The sequence below is a fragment of the Triticum urartu genome, chromosome 5, assembly GCF_003073215.2.
Source record: "Triticum urartu cultivar G1812 chromosome 5, Tu2.1, whole genome shotgun sequence".
Classification (NCBI taxonomy): Eukaryota; Viridiplantae; Streptophyta; class Magnoliopsida; order Poales; family Poaceae; genus Triticum; species Triticum urartu.
The window spans coordinates 529,579,980-529,595,819 of record NC_053026.1 but is presented as its reverse complement, the minus strand read 5'-3'; positions in this window follow the sequence as shown (position 1 = coordinate 529,595,819).

Here is a 15,840-nt window from a genome sequence, read left to right as displayed (position 1 = left end):
AAAAAGCAATCACTATACCGCGTTGTGGTTTTTGATGCGTAGGTAAGAACGGTTCTTGTTGGGGATATGACTATCAGGTATGACCTGCCCAGGAGGGGCCGGGTCATCCTTATGGCGGTTCATCTCAATGAAGCCGAAGAGCATATTAACAATGGCGGTTCATAGATAGGCTTAATAGAGGGCCCAAACCCGAAGGCGGCTTAAGGCCCACAGATATAAACCGCCATGTACATAAACTTGTATTGTAAGGCATGTAAGAAAGGTCACCGAACCGGATACATTGTATAAGCCGGCCGGGACTCTGTAGGCCGCAGGGCGTCAACCCGTGTATATAAGGGGACGACCCAGCGGCGGCTTAGGACAAGAAAGAACAGATCGAGAGCCGGGTCAAGCGTATTCGCTCCCTGCTCATCGAAACCCTAGCAATACCACCTCCAACTGGATTAGGCTTTTACCTTCACTGTAAGGGGATGAACCAGTATAAACTCCTCGTGTCCTTTGTCCTAATTAACCCCTTTAATCTAACCTCATCACGATGGGTCCACGACTAAGTCCTCACACTAGGACATCTGCCGTGACAATTCCACGACAGTTGGCGCCCATCGTGGGGCTATCACACGATGGTTTCAAGTTCTTAGAGGGAAACTTTGAAGGGATCAAGGGATACGCTGTGGGCCGGATGACCAAGAGTCTTCATGGCAATCTCTACATAGACGACGCAGGCTGGGGCCCCGAGGCCGGCTCAATTGAGTACGGGTATCGGGTCCCCTTCGGCGGAATTCATGTCTTCATCGGCAAGATCGGTGAACCGGGCCCTGAGGCGGACATCTGCACTGAGATCATCAAGACGGCTCAGCGTGCAAGACCCGCTCGGGTTCGGCCCTCCATGAGTCGTGCCTTCATGGGATTTATCCATGGAGCGGAACCTGAGGATAAATCGGCATATGGTGGTGAGACCGTCGTTTACTCTGATGGCGAGTCATCCACTAGTGAGACCGAGTCATTGTATCATCTGCAAGACGGCCGGCTTGGGGGTTGTTCCGATGGCGACAGTATTCCGGACCCCTGTGAGCCACCGAACCGGGTGGCAATCTTCATGGCCGGTACACAGCCCGTGCAGCACTCGTCGACTGCGGCAGAGCTGGTGTCCGGGTCAGCAGCGGCAACGGCTGCCGAGGCAGGAGGCCCTGAGCGCCCGCCGGCTCAGGTTTTAACTGACTTGCTGGATAAGCTGACAGCACTGTTAACAGCGGTGGTTAACCCGGCAGATCAAGATCAGCATAATGCGGTAATCGAAAAATTACGTGATGAGATAGCACATGCCAAGGAGGAGCTAAGCACAGAAAACACGGTGAAGGAAATATGCCCTAGAGGCAATAATAAAGTTATTATTTATTTCCTTATTTCATGATAAATGTTATTATTCATGCTAGAATTTGTATTAACCGGAAAACATAATACATGTGTGAATACATAGACAAACAGAGTGTCACTAGTATGCCTCTACTTGACTAGCCTCGTTAATCAAAGATGGTTATTGTTTCCTAACCATAGACATGAGTTGTTTATTTGATTAACGAGGTCACATCATTAGTTGAATGATCTGATTGACATGACCCATTCCATTAGCTTAGCACCCGATCGTTTAGTATGTTGCTATTGCTTTCTCATGACTTATACATGTTCCTATGACTATGAGATTATGCAACTCCCGTGCCAGAGGAACACTTTGGGTGCTACCAAACGTCACAACGTAACTGGGTGATTATAAAGGAGCATTATAGGTGTCTCCAAAGGTAGATGTTGGGTTGGCGTATTTCGAGATTAGGATTTGTCACTCCGATTGTCGAAGAGGTATCTCTGGGCCCTCTCGATAATGCACATCACATAATCCTTGCAAGCATTGCAACTAATGAGTTAGTTGCGAGATGATGTATTACGGAACGAGTAAAGAGACTTGCCGGTAACGAGATTGAACTAGGTATTGGATACCGACGATCGAATCTCGGGCAAGTAACATAACGATGACAAAGGGAACAACGTATGTTGTTATGCGGTCTGACCGATAAAGATCTTCGTAGAATATGTAGGAGCCAATATGGGCATCCAGGTCCCGCTATTGGTTATTGACCGGAGACGTGTCTCGGTCATGTCTACATTGTTCTCGAACCGTAGGGTCCGCACGCTTAAGGTTTCGATGACAGTTATATTATGAGTTTATGAGTTTTGATGTACCGAAGGAGTTCGGAGTCCCAGATGAGATCGGGGACATGACGAGGAGTCTCGAAATGCTCGAGACGTAAAAATCGATATATTGGACGACTATATTCGGACATCGGAAAGGTTCCGAGTGATCCGAGTATTTTTCGGAGTACCGGAGAGTTACGGGAATTCGCCGGGGAGTATATGGGCCTTATTGGACTAGGGGGAAGGGCTGCGCCCCCTCCTTCCTTCTCTCCTCTTTTCCCTTGCCTTGACTCCTACTCCTAATACATGGAAGGACTCCTAGTTGGACTAGGAAAGGGGGAATCCTACTCCCGGTGGGAGTAGGACTCCCCTAGGGCGCGCCATAGAGAGGGCCGGCCCTCCCCTCCTCCACTCCTTTATATACGGGGGCAGGGGGCACCCCATAGACACACAAGTTGATCCTCGTGATCGTTCCTTAGCCGTGTGCGGTGCCCCCCTCCACCATATTCCACCTCGGTCATATCATAGCGGTGCTTAGGCGAAGCCCTGCGACGGTAGAACATCAAGATCGTCACCACGCCGTCGTGCTGACGGAACTCCTCCCCGAAGCTTTGCTGGATCGGAGCCCGGGGATCGTCATCGAGCTGTACGTGTGCTAAGAACTCAGAGGTGCCGGAGTAACGGTGCTTGGATCGGTCGGATCGGGAAGACGTATGACTACTTCCTCTACGTTGTGTCAACGCTTCCGCAGTCGGTCTGCGTGGGTACGTAGACAACACTCTCCCCCCTCGTTGCTATGCATCACCATGATCTTGCGTGTGCGTAGGAATTTTTTTGAAATTACTACGTTCCCCTACAGTGGCATCTGAGCCTAGGTTTTATGGTTTGATGTTATATGCACGAGTAGAACACAAGTGAGTTGTGGGCGATATAAGTCATACTGCCTACCAGCATGTCATACTTTGGTTCGGCGGTATTGTTGGACGAGATGACCCGGACCAACATTACACGTACACTTACGCAAGACCGGTTTCCCCGACGTGCTTTGCACATAGGTGGCTTGTGGGCGACTGTCTCTCCAACTTTAGTTGAACCGAGTGTGGCTATGCCCGGTCCTTGCGAAGGTTAAAACGGAGTCTATTTGACAAACTATCGTTGTGGTTTTGATGCGTAGGTGAGATTGGTTCTTGCTTAAGCCCGTAGCAGCCACGTAAAACTTGCAACAACAAAGTAGAGGACGTCTAACTTGTTTTTGCAGGGCATGTTGTGATGTGATATGGTCAAGACATGATGCTAAATTTTATTGTATGAGATGATCATGTTTTGTAACCGAGTTATCGGCAACTGGCAGGAGCCATATGGTTGTCGCTTTATTGTATGCAATGCAATCGCGATGTAATGCTTTACTTTATCACTAAGCGGTAGCGATAGTCGTGGAAGCATAAGATTGGCGAGACGACAACGATGCTACGATGGAGATCAAGGTGTCGCGCCGGTGACGATGGTGATCACGACGGTGCTTCGGAGATGGAGATCACAAGCACAAGATGATGATGGCCATATCATATCACTTATATTGATTGCATGTGATGTTTATCTTTTATGCATCTTATCTTGCTTTGATTGACGGTAGCATTATAAGATGATCTCTCACTAAATTATCAAGAACTACTGTTCTCCCTGAGTATGCACCATTGCCAAAGTTCGTCGTGCCCTGACACCACGTGATGATCGGGTGTGATAAGCTCTACGTCCATCTACAACGGGTGCAAGCCAGTTTTTGCACACGCAGAATACTCGGGTTATACTTGATGAGCCTAGCATATGCAGATATGGCCTCGGAACATGGAGACCGAAAGGTCGAGCATGAATCATATAGTAGATATGATCAACATAATGATGTTCACCATTGAAGACTAATCCATCTCACGTGATGATTGGACATGGTTTAGTTGATTTGGATCACATAATCACTTAGAGGATTAGAGCGATGTCTATCTAAGTGGGAGTTCTTAAGTAATATGATTAATTGAACTTTAATTTATCATGAACTTAGTCCTAGTAGTATTAGCATATCTATGTTGTAGATCAATAGCTCGCGTTGTTGCTTTCATATGTTTATTTTGATATGTTCCTAGAGAAAATTGTGTTGAAAGATGTTAGTAGCAATGATGCGGATTGGATCCGTGATCTGAGGTTTATCCTCATTGCTGCACAGAAGAATTATGTCCTTGATGCACCGCTAGGTGACAGACCTATTGCAGGAGTAGATGCAGACGTTATGAACGTTTGGCTAGCTCAATATGATGACTACTTGATAGTTTAGTGCACCATGCTTAACGGCTTAGAATCGGGACTTCAAAGACATTTTGAACGTCATGGACCATATGAGATGTTCCAGGAGTTGAAGTTAATATTTCAAGCAAATACCCGAATTGAGAGATATGAAGTCTCCAACAAGTTCTATAGCTAAAAGATGGAGGAGAATCGCTCAACTAGTGAGCATGTGCTCAGATTGTCTGGGTACTACAATCGCTTGAATCAAGTGGGAGTTAATCTTCCAGATAAGATAGTAATTGACAGAATTCTCTAGTCACCATCACCAAGTTAGTAGAACTTCGTGATGAACTATGATATGCAAGGGATAACGGAAACAATTCCCAAGCTCTTCGTAATGCGGAAATTGACGAAGGTAGAAATCAAGGAAAACATCAAGTGTTGATGGTAGACAAGACCACTAGTTTCAAGAAAATGGCAGAGGGAAGAATGGGAACTTCAAGAAGAACAGCAAGCAAGTTGCTGCTCAAGTGAAGAAGCCCAAGTCTGATCCTAAGCCTGAGACTAAGTGCTTCTACTGCAAAGGGACTGGTCACTGGAAGCGGAATTACCCCAAGTGATTGGCGGATAAGAAGGATGGCAAAGTGAACATAAGTATATTTGATATACATATTATTGATGTGTACTTTGCTAGTGTTTATAGCAACCCCTCAGTATTTGATACTAGTTCAGTTGCTAAGATTAGTAACTCGAAACGGGAGTTGCGGAATGAACAGAGACTAGTTAAGGGTGAAGTGACGATGTGTGTTGGAAGTGGTTCCAAGATTGATATGATCATCATCGCACACTCCCTATACTTTCGGGATTAGTGTTGAACCTGAATAAGTGTTATTTGGTGTTTGCGTTGAGCATGAATATGATTTGATCATGTTTATTGTAATACGGTTATTCATTTAAGTAAGAGAATAAATTGTTGTTCTGTTTACATGAATAAAACCTTATATGGTTACACACCCAATGAAAATAGTTCGTTGGATCTCGATTGTAGTGATACACATAATCATTATATTGAAACCAAAAGATGCAAAGTTAATAATGATAGTGCAAGTTATTTGTAGCACTGCCGTTTAGGTCATATTGGTATAAATCGCATGAAGAAACTCCATGCTGATGGGATTTTGGAATCACTTGATTATGAATCACTTGATGCTTGCGAACCATGCCTCATGGGCAAGATGACTAAGACTCCGTTCTCCGGAGCAAGCAACTGACTTATTGGAAATAATACATACTGATGTATGTGGTCCGATGAGTGTTAAGGCTCACGGCAAGTATTGTTATTTTCTGAACTTCACAGATGATTTGAGCAGATATGGGTATATCTACTTGATGAAACACAAGTCTGAAACATTTGAAAAGTTCAAAGAATTTCAGAGTGAAGTGGAGAATCATCGTAACAAGAAAATAAAAGTTTCTATGATATGATCGCAGAGAAAAATATTTGAGTTACGAGTTTGGTCTTCAGTTAAAACAATGTGAAATAGTTTCACTACTCACGCCACCTGGAACACCACAGCATAATGGTGTGTCCGAACATCATAACCGTACTTTATTAGATATGGTGCAACCTATGATGTCTCTTGCCGATTTACCACTATCGTTTTGGGGTTATGCATTAGAGACAGCTGCATTCACGTTAAATAGGGCACCATCAAAATCCGTTGAGACGACGCCTTATGAACTGTGGTTTGGCTAGAAACCAAAGTTGTCGTTTCTGAAAGTTTGGGGCTGCGATGCTTATGTGAAAAAGCTTCAACCTGATAAGCTCGAACCCAAATCAGAGAAATGTGTCTGCATAGGATATCCAAAAGAAACTATTGGATACACCTTCTATCACAAGACCGAAGGCAAGACTTTTGTTGCTAAATTCGAAAACTTTCTAGAGAAGGAGTTTCTCTCGAAAGAAGTGAGTGGGAGGAAAGTAGAACTTGATGAGGTAACTGTACCTCCGCCCTTATTGGAAATTAGTACATCACAGAAACCGGTTTCTGTGACACCTACACCAATTAGTGAGGAAGCTAATGATGATGATCATGAAACTTCAGATCAAGTTACTACTGAATCTCGTAGGTAAACCAGAGTGAGATCCGCACTAGAGTGGTACGGTAATCCTGTTCTGGAAGTCATGTTACTAGACCATGACGAACTTGCGAACTATGAGGAAGCGATGATGAGCCCAGATTCCGCAAAATGGTTTGAGGCCATGAAATCTGAGATATGATCCATGTATGAGAACAAAGTATGGACTTTGATGGATTTGCCCGATGATCGGCAAACCATAGAAAATAAATGGATCTTCAAGAGGAAGACGGACGCTGATAGTAGTGTTACTGTCTACAAAGCTCGACTTGTCGCAAAAGGTTTTCTGCAAGTTCAAGGGATTGACTACGATGAGACCTTCTCACCCGTAGCGATGCTTAAGTCTGTTCGAATCATGTTAGTAATTGCCGTATTTTATGAAATCTGGCAAATGGATAAACAAAACTGCATTCCTTAATGGATTTATTAAAGAAGAGTTGTATATGATGCAACTAGAAGGTTTTGTCAATCCAAAAGGTGCTAACAAAATGTGCAAACTCCAGCGATCCATCTGTGGACTGGTGCAAGCATCTCGGAGTTGGAATATACGCTTTGATGAGTTGATCAAAGCATATAGTTTTATACAGACTTGCGGTGAAGCCTGTATTTACGAGAAAGTGAGTGGGAGCACTACAACATTTCTGATAAGTATATGTGAATGACATATTGTTGATCGGAAATAATGTAGAATTATTCTGTAAAGCATAAAAGGAGTGTTTGAAAGGAGTTTTTCAAAGAAAGACTTCGGTGAAGCTGCTTACATATTGAGCTTCAAGATCTATAGAGATAGATCAAGATGCTTGATAAGTTTTTTCAATGAGTACATACCTTGACAAAATTTTGAAGTAGTTCAAAATGGAGCAGTCAAAGAAAGAGTTCTTGCCTGTATTACAAGGTGTGAAGTTGAGTAAGACTCAAAGCCCGACCATGGCAGAAGATAGAAAGAGAATGAAAGTCATTCCCTATGCCTTGGCCATAGGTTCTATAAAGTATGTCATGCTGTATACCAGATCTATTGTATACACTGCACTGATTTGGCAAGGGGAGTACAATAGTGATCTAGGAGTAGATCACTGGACAACGGTCAGAATTATCCTTAGTAAAATAAGGATATGTTTCTCGATTATGGACGTGACAAAAAGGGTTCGTCATAAAGGGTTACATCGATGCAAGCTTTTGACACTGATCCAGATGATTCTAAGTCTCAATCTGGATACATATTGAAAGTGGGAGCAATTAGCTAGAGTAGCTCCGTGCAGAGCATTGTAGACATAGAATTTTGCAAAATACATACGGATCTGAATTTGGCAGGCCCGCTGACTAAATTTCTCTCACAAGCAAAACATGATCACTCTTTGGGTGTTAATCACATAGCGATGTGAACTAGATTATTGAATCTAGTAAACCCTTTGGGTGTTAGTCACATGAAGATGTGAACCAATCACATAACGATGTGAACTATTGGTGTTAATTACATAGCGATGTGAACTAGATTATTGACTCTAGTGCAAGTGGGAGACTGAAGGAAATATGCCCTAGAGGCAATAATAAAGTTATTATTTATTTCCTTATTTCATGATAAATGTTTATTATTCATGCTAGAATTGTATTAACCGGAAACATAATACATGTGTGAATACATAGACAAACAGAGTGTCACTAGTATGCCTCTACTTGACTAGCTCGTTAATCAAAGATGGTTATGTTTCCTAACCATAGACAAAGAGTTGTTATTTGATTAATGAGGTCACATCATTAGTTGAATGATCTGATTGACATGACCCATTCCATTAGCTTAGCACCCGATCGTTTAGTATGTTGCTATTGCTTTCTTCATGACTTATACATGTTCCTATGACTATGAGATTATGCAACTCCCGTTTGCCAGAGGAACACTTTGGGTGCTACCAAACGTCACAACGTAACTGGGTGATTATAAAGGAGCATTACAGGTGTCTCCAAAGGTAGATGTTGGGTTGGCGTATTTCGAGATTAGGATTTGTCACTCCGATTGTCGGAGAGGTATCTCTGGGCCCTCTCGGTAATGCACATCACATAAGCCTTGCAAGCATTGCAACTAATGAGTTAGTTGTGAGATGATGTATTACGGAACGAGTAAAGAGACTTGCCGATAACGAGATTGAACTAGGTATTGGATACCGACGATCGAATCTCGGGCAAGTAACATACCGATGACAAAGGGAACAACGTATGTTGTTATGCGGTCTGACCGATAAAGATCTTCGTAGAATATGTAGGAGCCAATATGGGCATCCAGGTCCCGCTATTGGTTATTGACCGGAGACGTGTGTCGGTCATGTCTACATTGTTCTCGAACCGTAGGGTCCGCATGCTTAAGGTTTCGATGACAGTTATATTATGAGTTTATGAGTTTTGATGTACCGAAGGAGTTCGGAGTCCCAGATGAGATCAGGGACATGACGAGGAGTCTCAAAATGGTCGATACATAAAAATCGATATATTGGACGACTATATTCGGACATCGGAAAGGTTCCGAGTGATCCGAGTATTTTTCGGAGTACCGGAGAGTTACGGGAATTCGCCGGGGAGTATATGGGCCTTATTGGACTAGGGGGAAGGGCTGCGCCCCCTCCTTCCTTCTCTCCTCTTTTCCCTTGCCTTGACTCCTACTCCTAATACATGGAAGGACTCCTAGTTGGACTAGGAAAGGGGGAATCCTACTCCCGGTGGGAGTAGGACTCCCCTAGGGCGCACCATAGAGAGGGCCGGCCCTCCCCTCCTCCACTCCTTTATATACGGGGGCAGGGGCACCCCATAGACACACAAGTTGATCCTCGTGATCGTTCCTTAGCCGTGTGCGGTGCCCCCCTCCACCATATTCCACCTCGGTCATATCATAGCGGTGCTTAGGCGAAGCCCTGCGACGGTAGAACATCAAGATCGTCACCACGCCGTCGTGCTGACGGAACTCCTCCCCGAAGCTTTGTTGGATCGGAGCCCAGGGATTGTCATCGAGCTGTACGTGTGCTAAGAACTCGGAGGTGCCGGAGTAACGGTGCTTGGATCGGTCGGATCGGGAAGACGTACGACTACTTCCTCTACATTGTGTCAACGCTTCCGTAGTCGGTCTGCGTGGGTACGTAGACAACACTCTCCCCCCTCGTTGCTATGCATCACCATGATCTTGCGTGTGCGTAGGAATTTTTTTGAAATTACTACGAAACCCTACACTAGGATGGCCGAGGAGCGGGCTGCTTTGGATGCTCAGGCGCAACGGATCCAGTCAGAGTCTTACTGGCTCATGCTAGATCAAAACGCTTCAAACGAAGTCATGAGGAGGAGGCATCAGACTCATCTGCCCTCAGTTTACGAGGCAAGAAATCTGTTTAACACGCCAGGAGCAGGAACCAGTAACCCGACCGTGGTAAACCGGGTCAAAGCGCCTGGGACGGGTACGCCGGTTCAGCCGCGCACGATGGGCCCACCTCGACAGAACAATAACTCGCCGCAGCATGTGCCGACGCCACCGGGTCATTACTCTAACCCTTTGGATAACATGATCGCTGCGGCGTCACGATTGGCAGCTCTCCCGGTTGAAGGTGAATTGCCGACGGCGGTTGAAACACGAAGGGCTAGAGAGCTCCTTCATACAACACTGGTACAACAGTAGGCTTACTCTTACAGTCGTGACAGGATTCATTCCACCCCTCGCCTGAGCCGGAGTTACAGCAGGCATATTGATGAGCCGGCTGTGTCAAGCAGTGGGTGGAACAATAACCCGCCTCATGGACATGACCCGGCGGGCGGTGGCGCTGATGCTCAGAATGTACTGGATAAGGGTAGAGCATGTCGAGAGGCCAAGCTGGCGGCACAGTATGCGGCCCGTCAACCTACTCCGGTTCGTCCAACCACTTATGTGGAGCCAGGGGTAACCTTCAGGAATTTGGGTGTGCCATGTGAGGGAGTCCTGGACTAAGGGGTCCTCGGGCATCCGGCCTATTAGCCATGGGCCTGATTGATGGGTTGTGAAGATACGGAGACCGAAGACTACACCCGTGTCCGGATGGGACTCTCCTTGGCGTGTAAGGAAAGCTTGGCGATCGGATATGTAGATTCCTTTCTTTGTAACCGACCTTCTATAACCCTAGATCCTCCCGGTGTCTATATAAGCCGGAGGACTTAGTCCGGAGGGGGGGGGGAGAATTCATTATCATAGCCATACAAGCTAGACCTCTAGGGTTTAGCCATTACGATCTCGAGGTAGATCAACTCTTGTAATACTTGTATTCATCAATATCAATCAAGCAAGACATAGGGTATTACCTCCATAGAGAGGGCCCGAACCTGGGTAAACATCGTGTTCCTTATCTCCTGTTACCATCGACCTTAGACACACAGTTCGAGGCTCCCTACTCGAGATCCGCTGGTTTTGACACCGACATTGGTGCTTTCATTGAGAGTTCCACTGTGCTATCGCCAAAAGGTTTGATGGGCCCCTCAATCGTCAATAATGACGCTGTCCAAGGAGAAATTTTCCTCCCCGGACAAATCTTTATGTTCGGCGGCTTCGCATTATGGGCCAATTCGCTTGGCCATCTGGAGCAGATCGAAAGCTACGCCCCTGGCCATCAGGTCAGATTTGGGAGCTTGAACTACGTTGCGGACATCCGTGGAGACTTGATCTTCGCCGGATTCGAGACCGCGGCTGCCACCCCCAGCCACCCCGATGATCATGACCTAAATCTGTCATCAGACAATATCCAGGAGATCTCCCCTATAACCGCTCTGGCCTTAGAGTCAGAGCAGACTGCGCCATCCGAGGACAGGAGGATCAACCCCACCACGGAGGCCAGAGATTCCACGGCGTTGGAGCCGCACATAGACTTAACCTCTCATGACGTCTTTGTCACCGGAACTCCGGACTCGTCTCCGACCGTAAGTTCTGAGCCACGTGAGCTCGCGGACGCCGAACTTGATCATTTATCGATATTCGAGTTCAGCGCCGCAGACATCTTCCAGCACTCGCCTTTGGGTGACATGCTAAACTCATTTAAAACCCGTCCTTGGCGAAGGACACGCAACCGAACTATATTCGGTTTGAACTAGGGGTTGACGATGGAGAATTTCGCTCCCCACCCGCCACCCACTTCATAGCCATTGTCGACGACTTAACCGACATGCTCGATTATGGCTCTGAAGACATCGACGGTATGGACAACGATGCGGAGGAGGAACATGGCCAAAACCCGCTGGTTATCGGATGCCGGACGGCCACTTCTTCGTACAACGTATACATGGTGGATACACCTAAAGAACCTCACGCCGATGACAAAAAAGATCCAGTTAAGGATAAACCTCCTGGGACACAGCCTAGACACCGGCGTCAGCGGCTCTGTTCTACGTCACGCCGTGCAAAAGACGGCAACACCGACACCGGAGAAAATAATACTCCGGACGATGCCGAAGACAATGAAGACCCTGTTGGGGCAACGTCCAAACAGAATGAATGGGAGGACGGGCACGATAGCCCTGATGAACAGGCCATACACGAAGACTCGGAGGATAGTAATTATCTTCCACTCTCCGAGGATGAGGAGAACCTCGGCAATGAGGATTTCATCGTGCTTGAGGAACCTCTCGAGTAGGAGTGCTTCAAGCGCTAGCTAATAGCCACTGCAAGAAGCCTGAAAAAGAAGCCTGAAAAAGAAGCAGCTGCAACTTCAAGCTGATCAAGATTTGCTAAATGATAGATGGACTGATGTCCTAGCAGCTGAAGTATACGGCCCTAAGCGCCCAGCCAAAAGTTACCCAAAGCGCAAATTACTACCTCAGTTCGACGATGAGGCGCTAGAGCTCATACCACCATCACGTGATGGGGCTAACAGAATACCACGTGGCCTGGATAAAGCGACAACTCAAGCCGAACACCAGCCCGCCCCACCTCATTATAAAGGCAAAGATAAAACATCTCTCGGTCACAAATATGACCTCCGTGAGGACTGAAACAACAGAGCGGGGCATACCAGATCAATCTATAGATCACGAGGACGTGCCTCGACACGCGGCGACGGCTACCTATTCGGACATGACAAACCTAGCCACGCCCGGGCCGAAAACCGCAAGCGGACTCCATCGGACGTACGTCGTAGAGTGGCCCAACATAGAGGCGCCGCACACCTGCTTTGCTTCACAGACGAAGTAATGGAGCATGAATTCCCAGATGGGTTCACACCCATGAATATCGAATCATATGACGGAACAACGGATCTCGCGGTATGGATCAAGGACTTCCTCCTCCATATCCACATGGCCCGCGGAGATGACCTTCATGCCATCAAATACCTACCACTAAAACTCAAAGGACCAGCTCGGCACTGGTTAAACAGTCTGCCGGAAAATTATATTGGCAGCTGGGAAGATTTGGAGGACGCATTTCGTGACAACTTCCAAGGAACATATGTCCAGCCACCGGACGCCGATGACTTAAGTCACATTGTCCAGCAGCCCGGAGAGTCAGCCAGGAAGCTCCGGACTAGGTTCTTAGTTAAAAAGAACCAAATCATCGACTGTCCAGACGCGGAAGCCCTTGCGGCCTTCAAACACAGCGTCCGGGATGAATGGCTTGCACACCACCTCGGTCAAGAAGGACCTAAATCCATGACCTCCGAAATCCGAGATGGCAATGGCAAGCCATGATGAAGCAAACACAACAGTCGCAATGATAATGACAGATCACGCGACACAGCGGTCAACTCCTGATTCAGCAATCCCAAACCCGATCAACGGAAAAAGCCATTCAAGGCGAACCGAGACGGACCATCCAACCTAGACAGGATATTGGACCGACCCTGCCAGATTCACGGACACCCTGATAAACCAGCTAATTATACCAACAGAAGCTGTTGGGTCTTCAAGCAGGCCGGCAAGCTCAACGCCGAACACAAGGGGAAGGGGCCGCTAGGCGATAGGGACGACAGAAGGGTTCACCAACCAAATACCGCGGGTCAGAAGCAATTTCCCCCCGAGGATCGATCAATCATGGAGCGGAAATAGCGGTTCGGCTTCCGCCGCTCGCTTCATATACCTGCAAAATTTGTACCGTGCATACATCACTACGCACTCAAGATACCATGGGCATTGGGGGAAGCACAATACGGACAAGCCTGCAAGCATTCTAGTAACATTTTTTATCTACTTTCCGTTTTCTTTCTTTTCTCTTAAAAATAGCTGACGCAAAGGACAAACATATAAACTGACTCCATCGGAGTTTGGATCCACCTAAGGGACTATTCCCGTCAAGGAGTCCCTTCACCGAGGACAGGCGGCGCAAACGTGCGACAGGAGGTCCAAAATTACTTTTTGTAGACCGCACTCTCTATTTCGAGCCTGTAAAGTGCCTTTTTCCTCCACCTTCGGCCCCTGGCATATTAAATAGCCGGGGTTGCGGCTTTGTTATCTATATACATGATTGGCACATCACTCAAGATCCCAGTAAAAATTATCCATTCTTTTCTAAAGGACCGAGTTTTTCCCCTGCGGTTGTTTCAAACATACACCTCGGCATAACTTGCCAGGGGCTCGATATGGGAACGAGCGAGTTGCCGACAAGTTCGAACAGCTCTATAGCGCACTTCGGCGTCGCGAGTTTGGCCTTATATGCATCAGCTCCGAATCATGTCTTGGGTCAATACTTGGGTTGCCCGACTCTTGTGCTTGCTATCCTACGTTCCGCTCTATCGGCTAGGGTAGTAAAGGGAGAACTACTACGATTGTGCTTCCGGTTCACCTGGTTAAGCACCTCAGTAGAGAAAGCCGAAAAACGACTGTCATGATGCGGCGAGAGATGGTCAACCACTCGATGACTTATCAGAATCTTCAGCGGTTCCTCTGTGTCACACGAAGGACCTCTTTCTGGTCAAATATGTAAATGCATTGTATTAATAAGCCGCATACCAGGGGCTATGTCGTAGACCCACCATAAAACTCCTATGGCTAAGTGAAAGTGTTAATGCCCTATAGTCTGGTTGCCTGGTTCGCCGCATTGACACCCCCTTCACGACTAAGACCTTGGGTCAAGAGTGATCGGATGCTTTTTCGAACACCCTTGTACTTCCTACGAGGGGGCTGAAGCCGACGACTGGAAAACTTTCAGATCATATACAAACGGCCGCACATGAGGAACAAAAGCCTTTAGGCAAAATAAAAAATATAGACTGATTACAACAATTGTATTTTTCGTAAAGAATTCACTCGAATATTATGCCTTTCGAACATGGACCCTCTATCAAGCGGGCAGCCTCCAAGACGTCCTCAAAGTAATACTCCGGTGCGTGATGGTCCTTGCCCTTGGGTGGACCCTGCGCTGCAACATCGACGGCCTTCATTTTCCCCCAGTATGTCTTGACTCGGGCAAAGGCCATCCGTGCACCTTCAATGCACGCCGACCGCTTCACGGCGTCGATACATGGCACCGCATCAGCAAGCCGCCGCACCAAGCCAAAATAGCTATTCAGAATTGGCTCAGTCGGCCACAGCTGAAGTATGACATTCTTCATGGCAGCACCAGACATCCTGTGAAGCTTGGCCCATTGGGACATCTGTTCATTCAGCAGCAGAGGGCGTTTTGATACGCCGAACTGTGACCAGAAAAGCTTCTCCGTTGCATACCGCTCTTGCGCTTGGTAAAACTGCGCCGCATCGGATGAACTCTTCGACAGGTCCAGAAACACGTCTGGAGAACTCCATACTTGGTTAAGCTGAGCATAATTCGACTCACCGAACTTAGTCTATAATAAAAAAGGCTTACCGGCCGCAATCTCCCTAGCTTGCCGGATCTCCTCACGGGCTGCTCTGGATTCAGACCGCGCTTCTCTTGCCTCTCGTAAGGCCTTGTCAAGCTCAGCCGTTTTGGCTTCATTTTCCTTCTCAAGAAGTTCACAGCGGCTAGCAGCATTTTTCAGTTCGAGCGCCATCATGGATATCTTCTCCTCGTCTTGGCGCCGAGTAGCTTGTTTGGCTTTTAACTCAGCTGATGCCTTTTCGGCAGCTGCATCACTAAACCGGGCCTGCTCCTTGACCCGGGCCAGCTTCGCCCGAAGAATTTCAACGACGGCAGCACCATTTGTAGTCATGCATATTCCAGTACACAACTTTCAGCGTCATGCTTATATCACAAAAATGTACGTGAAGGGACTGCCCCGAATACATACCTTGCGCCTCGTCAAGACACATATTGATTAACGCAATGTCATCCCC